Genomic DNA, 7,514 nt, shown 5'->3' with positions numbered 1-7,514 from the left:
GGATTGTTTGTAATTTTTAGATTTTTTATAGGAAATTTGCTAATTTTCAAATTTTGAAAAACCCTTTTATATAAAGTAGGTCTTTGATTGATAAATTTTTTTCGATTATAGATAGTTTAAGCTCGATAAGTATTCTTAGGTAAAGAGGATTAGAAAGTTGGATTTTGATTATTAGAATTTTTTTAATTATGGATAATTTTAATTTCAATAGGATTCTTAGAATTAGAAGTTGACTTGTCAAGTTCTAATAGGATAACTTTCAGGAGCAATTTTTATACAAAGGAGGGATATGATTATGAAATTTTTTTAATCATGGATAATTATAATTTGATTAGGATTAGCAGATATTTGATTATCAGAAATTTAAGGTAAAATAAATATTAGAAGTTGATCTTAAATAGTTACAGGGTGCTAGATGGAGATGGTGTGAAACATTTGCACAACAAATCAAAAAAGGTTGGGTGTGCGATTAGAGAGGGATCAGTTGGAGCTGGACTTTTTTGATGTATGTATGTATTTATGTTGGAGTACGCATATTTGTTCCGTTCAGTTTTCCTTGTAGTTCGTGTATTGTATGTGTAGCGATGTAGTTTTTGATCATCTATGCATATTATAGATGCCAAGGGGATCAGTCGGAGCACATAATTCCGACTATGCAATATAGTTTTCCGTATGTAGTTCCGTAGGGTCGTATGTATCGTTTTCCACGTGCAGAAGTCTTCAAGCCTCCTCGACAACAGTCACCCAATCTAAGCGAGCATCCAACCTCCTACTTCATCGCTCTTCTGAGCTCGGCGATGAATGCTGTTTAGCGATGGTAGATTAACTGCCTTTAATCCTTCAATCCAGCCGATGTGGGACAAAAGGAACTGAACCCGTCTGCAAATGCAGTACGATAGTCTCTAACCAACCCTAAACCGTAATTTTAGCGATCTCCTTCTGAAGCTAGGAGTCCTAAAGAAGAAGATCACGGCCTCGAACACGCTAGATCCCAAGCGATCCATCAGAGGGAACCCCAAAGGAAATCGCTAGTCTATGTGAGTTGCCATTTATTTTTATTTTATTTATTTATTTTTAATTTTTTTGGGGAAATTTACTGTGGTGTAGTTAAAATGCATTAATCTTTTAGGTCAATTTACTGCGGTTTCTCATTCTAGCTACAAAAGCTTGAAATTTCCATTGGATTTCTCCTGATTACTCCTTGATTTTGTTGGACGACGACGATGTTTATTTCTTGATTGCAATACAATAATTACCAACTCAAACGGTTATTATTTCCGATATGTATATGTTGATTCTAGTAATTATGGGCAAAAATATCAAATTAGTATATTTTCTTTATCCATAGTGACAATTTGGTTTTTTTTTTCGGCGACTATATTATTATTTCTCTAGCGACATATTGGTATATTATTTGTTCTCTGGCGACAAATGGGCCTCAAATTTGGACGGACTCAAATTTCTGACGAAATTATTCACGTGACACCTCACATGATGCGAACGTGGCTGCCAGCGTGGCTCCCAGTGACAAATAATTGCAACCAATCTCATCCAAAACCATCCCCTTCTCCATAAAAAAACCTAGAAATCAAGGTACTAAAGCTCACTACATTGAAAATTGAGGGAGGATTTGAAGAGGTTGAAGGTCTGGGAGGCGTCAGAGAGGCAAGAGAAGCGGAGGAGGGAGGAGAGGGAGAGGTGGAGGAGGAGAAGGAAGGAGATTGAGGGGTTAGAGTTTGGGATTTAAAGCTGATTTATGACGCTGGAAGCCACGTTCGCACCACGTGAGGCGTCACGTGAGAAATTTCGTTGGAAATTTGGGTCCGGCCAAATTTGAGGCTCATTTGTCGCCGGAGAAAAAATAATATACCAATATGTCGCCCAAAAAAAATATAGCAAACTGTCATTAAGGGTAAACAAAATATACCAATTTGGTATTTTTGCCATGTAATGATTTTTGAAGTGTGATATTCTACAGTTGAAGTCATAACTCTCATAGCCATTGTTAATGGGCACTTAGGAAGAAAGAAAAATACATACATGATGAAATACAAATAAATTTCTCACTTCGTTACTCAAATCAGTGATTGATAAAAGAGAGGTGGAATTGCAAAATCACTGTGAGTGCAACATCTTATTCAAACCAGAGGCGGTCTCTACAACAGAACCTCAACCCAATCTCAAAACAAATGAAGTTGACAGTACGATGACTTTGTTCACCTTTGAACATCATAATCGTACTACTCAATTGTTGGTTGTTTTGTTGGCCCAATAAGTTGGCCCGTTACTCTAAATGCCCAGCTCCCCCATTTGTGCCCTAGCCCCTCTATTTTCTTCACCTACCCGATGGTTCTCACCTCCTCCTAAGTCTTCGTGATCTGATGGCCGCCGCTTGCTCCCATCCGTAGGTCGGCTCCCTCCTTCGTTTTCTTCCCTAGCTCCTCTCCCGTGTCGGCTGCCCCCTTCCCTATATATGGGTAATGGGTTGGTAGTAGCTCGGTAGAGGGATGAAGAAGAAGAAGAGATAGTGAGGTGAAGATCTGAGCTTGAGCTCTCCTCTGCTGTGTGCGATCTCCCCCCTTCTGTGAGTTTTGTGCTCCTGTGAGCTTTGTGCTCTCACCCCCTTTTCTGCGATTCTCTTTGTGAGTGACGGGTTGAAGGAGATCGACGAGCTCTCCTTTTGGTCCTTGGTGGTGCACTGTGAAGGAAGAACATGACTGGTTGAGCAGGTTTCTGAGCCAAACGACAACGCAGATACTCAACAGTGGTATCAGAGACTTCGGTGACTCGTCGTCGCTCAAAACCGCCGGTCGCCGCCGCGGTGACTCGTCGTCGCTCAAAACCGCCAGTCGCCGCCGCCAGTCGCCGCCGCCGGACAGCCGCAAGGGTAAGGTCGAAACCCTCCCCTAGGGTTTCGCTCAGGTGAGGTGACGGAAATCTGTTTCTGTAGTTATTAGCTTGATCTTGTCTGCATCGCCATTTTTGCTGTTCCTCTGCATTCAATCTGTTTGAATAATTACAGTTAAGTTCCTGTGCATTCAATCTGATTAATCTCTGGCTTTGTTGAAAAATTACAGTAAATCTTTGGGAAAAATTTTGGGTCTGTTAATTTTTTTGGGAAATTAAAATACTGTTTTTTGGGAGTGCTCGTGTGAAAGATCAAAGAGATTGAAACAAGAACTTTGTGCTCATCGTTCTTCTCATTTGTTCGTGCTAGTTGCTTCACACGTTTCGAGCCGGATAATTACCAAAATCGTGCTATTTTTTGCTATTTGTTTTTCTGTGTGAAAAATGTCCGCTGCTAATCAATATAGTATGATTCAATATGGTATGGCTCCGTTCAACGGAAAATCTGATTTTAGCATTTGGAAACAAAAAATAAAATGCATCTTAATTCAATAGAAGTCCGTTAGGGCTGTTGGTCAGACTTATTTAACCTCTGACACTGAAAATAAACGAGCGGAAATGAACGAAAATGCTTGTTCCATAATTTATTTGAACTTATCTGACTCTGTGATTAGAAAAGTTGGAATTTTGGACTGTGCTAAAACTCTTTGGGATAAACTTGAAGAACTCTATACTGAAACCTCTTTGCCCAGTAAAATGTTTTTGCTTGAAAAAATTTTCAAATTTAGATTGGATATGTCTAAGGACATTGAGGAGAACCTAGATGTTTTCACAAAACTTATTTCAGATATTAAGTTAACTGGTGATAAACATATAGATGATTATACTCCTATTGCCCTTCTAAATGCTATTCCTGACTCATATAGTGATGTGAAATCTGCTATTAAATATGGTAGAGATGAGGTTACCCTTGATGTTGTGGTCAATGGTCTTAAGAGTAAGGAATTAGATTTAAAACATTCTGGGGGAAATAAAAATTCTGGTGAGGTTATGCATGTGAGGGGTAGGCCTCAGAATAGGTTTAATTACCAAAAGAATGCTAGTAATGGGGAATCAAGTAAGAAAAAATTTGAAAATGGAAGAGGTAGATGTAAGTCCAGGTTTAAAGCTAAAAAATGCTATAATTGTCATGAAACTGGTCACTTTATTAAAGATTGTCCTAAGCCTAAGAAAAATCAGCAAAATGAACATGCTAATATGGCTGTCTGTGAGGGAAAAATGGGTGAGATTTTCATGATTAATAATCTGTGTGATTATGCATATTTGAACTCTGTGTTATCTGATCCTTTGTGTAAATCAGATTGGTTAGTAGACTCTGGTTGTACTTTTCATATGACTCCTTTTAAAACCTTGTTTTCAAACTACAAGAAAATAGAGAATGGCTTTGTGTCAATGGCAAATGAAAAGAAATGCAATGTTTTAGGAACTGGTGATGTATGCCTTAGGTTTTCCTCTGGTTCTGTGTTTACTTTGAAGGATGTTAGGCATGTTCCTGATTTACGTTATAACTTGATTTCTTGTGCATCTCTAGAAAATGATGGTTTGGAGGGAAAATGGGGTAAAGGGGTTATGAAAATTCAAAAAGGGTCTCTTGTTGTTTTTACTGCTGAAAAACAAAACAATTTGTATATTTGTCATGCTGAACCTGTGCTTGATTCTGTTAACTCTGTGATAGGTGATAAATCTGTTTTATGGCATAATAGATTAGGTCACATGAGTAATAAAGGATTAGAAATTTTGCATAAAGGAGGTCACTTTGGTAGTGATAAAATATCCCCCATCCCTTTCTGTGAATCTTGTGTGCTAGGAAAACAACATAGGGTTACTTTTCCTACTTCTTCTTTTCCTAATCAGTCTAAGTGCACTAGTATTCTTGAATATTTGCATGCTGATATGTGGGGTCCCTCTAGTGTGCCTACACATGGAGGGAACCAATATTTTCTTTCCATAATTGATGATTATTCTAGGAAAGTTTGGGTTTTACTCATGAAACAAAAATCTGAAGTTTTTGATAAATTTAAAAACTAGAAAATTATGATTGAAAACCAAACGGGAAAGAAAATTAAAACTCTTAGGACAGACAATGGTCTTGAGTTTTGTAACAAACAATTGAATGATTTGTGTACTACTTGGGGTATTAAAAGGCATAAATCTGTTCCCTATACACCCCAGCAGAATGGGGTTGCTGAAAGGATGAATAGAACTCTCTTAGAGAGGGTGAGGGCTATGTTGGCCACATCTGGGCTCTCCAAGAAGTTCTGGGGAGAAGCTGTTTGTACTGCAGCCTATTTGATTAATAGGTCTCCTTCTGTTCCCTTAGGAGGGAAATGCCCTGAATTTGTGTTCACGGGCAAACCTCTTGATTTAAATAATTTGAGAATTTTCGGGAGTGCTGGCTATGTGCATCAAAAGATTGATAAGTTAGAACCTAGATCTAAGAAATGTGTTTTCTTAGGATATCCTGAAGGGGTAAAAGGTTATAGGCTTTGGAATAAGAGTGAACCGGGGTTTAAGGTAGTGATAAGCAGAGACATTGTCTTTAATGAAAATGAATTTCCTTGTTTACCTTTACATGTTCCTATTCCTAAAAATGATGCTCCAAATGAGGTGGAGCAAAACACTATTATTAATCAACCCAAATCATTTCCTGAAGAAAAATTGAATGATATAATTATTGAAAATCAAGATGAGATTATTCCAAATGAGGTGGAGCATGATATGCAGGAAATAGATAACATGCATGATTTGAATGATTATCAACTCACTAGGGATAGAAATAAAAGAACCATTAGGAAACCTGAAAGATATAGAGATTGCAATTTGATTGATTGTAATATGTCTGAGTTTGCCTTTAATGTGTTTGAATCCCTTGAGTGCAATGAACCTAAGACTTATAAAGAAGCATTAAGGTCAAAATATTCTGAAGAATGGATTAGTGCTATGAAGAGTGAGATGGAATCCCTAAAAATTAACCAAACATGGAAACTTGTTCCTAAACCTGCTAGTTGTTCTGTAGTGGACTGTAAGTGGCTGTTTAAGGTGAAACAAGAATCTGAAAGTGTTAGGTTTAAGGCTAGGTTAGTAGCTAAGGGATTTACTCAAAAGGAGGGAATTGATTATGCTAAAATTTTTGCTCCTGTTGTCAAATTCACTACTGTTAGAATTATGCTTGCTTTAGTTGCTCATTTTAATTGGGAATTAAAATAAATGGATGTAACTACTGCTTTCTTGCATGTTGATCTTGATAAAAATATTTATATGCACTAACCTGAGGGCTTTGTGGACCCTAAATTGCCTGATCATGTGTGTTTGTTAAAAAAAGGCTTTGTATGGTTTAAAACAATCACCTAGGCAATGGAATATTAGATTTGATCAATGCATGCAATCTTTAAAGTTCAAAAGGAGTTCTGCTGATCATTGCCTATATTATAAGAATATAGACTATGTGCCTGTATTTCTTGTAATTTATGTGGGTGACATGTTGATTGTTAGTCCTTGTTTGAAGTCTATTGAGCATGTTCAAAAATGTCTTTGTGAAAATTTTGATATGAAAGACTTACGTGATGCTAAAAGAATCCTAGGCATGAATATTATTAGGGACAAAAACAAATCTACTCTAGTTTTAAACCAAAGTTCATATGCTGAAAAAATTTTGAGTAAATTTGCTATGTCTAATGCCAAATCTGTGAATGTGCCTCTTGCTTCTCATTTTGTGTTAAGTAAGGATCAATCTCCCAATACTGAAACTGAAATAAATGATATGAAGAAGGTGCCATATTCAAATGCTATATGATCTGTCATGTATCTCATGGTTAGTACTAGGCCTGACATTGCATATGCGGTTAGTTGCTTGAGTAGATATATGTCAAACCCTGGTATGCCTCATTAGAATGCCTTGAAATGGCTTTTAAGATATTTGAAATCCTCTGTGGATGTAGGATTAACCTTTTCTAAGTGTTCTGAAGGTGTCAAACTTGCTGGCTATGTAGATTCCAATTATGCAAATAATAGGGATAATAGAAAATCTACCACTTCCTATGTGTTTACTTTGTGTGGCTCTTGCATAAGTTGGAAATCCCAATTACAACCCATTGTTGCTTTATCTACTACTGAATCTGAGTATGTTGCTGCCACTGAAGCTTTCAAAGAAGCTATCTGGCTTAGGGGCCTCATATCTGAAATTGGTTTTCTTGATAAAAATGTGGTTGTATTTTCTGATAGTCAATCTGCTATTCAACTTTGCAAAAATCCTGTTTTTCATGATAGAACTAAACATATTGATGTTAGATTTCATTACATTCGGGATATAGTTGAAAAGGGTATTGTCAAGTTAGAGAAAATTCCCTCAGAATTTAATCCTGCTGACATGGGTACTAAGTGTTTGCCTGCTGAAAAATTTATATCGTGTCAAAGAATCTTGAATTTTGATTTTGGGTAATTTTCCTTTGCTTTGTGTGTTGCCTTTGTGGCCTATTAACTTGCTTTGTGCTTGTTAGTAGCTTTGTGATTTTTTCCCCTTTGAACTCGATGACCGTTTGGTAGAGTTCGGTCCTTTGTGGACTTGGTATGCTTGGTGATTTTACCCCGATCTTTGTGATCTGAGTTTA

Source organism: Asparagus officinalis, chromosome 3 (assembly GCF_001876935.1).
Source record: "Asparagus officinalis chromosome 3, Aspof.V1, whole genome shotgun sequence".
NCBI lineage: Eukaryota > Viridiplantae > Streptophyta > Magnoliopsida > Asparagales > Asparagaceae > Asparagus > Asparagus officinalis.
This window is presented reverse-complemented; position numbering follows the sequence as displayed.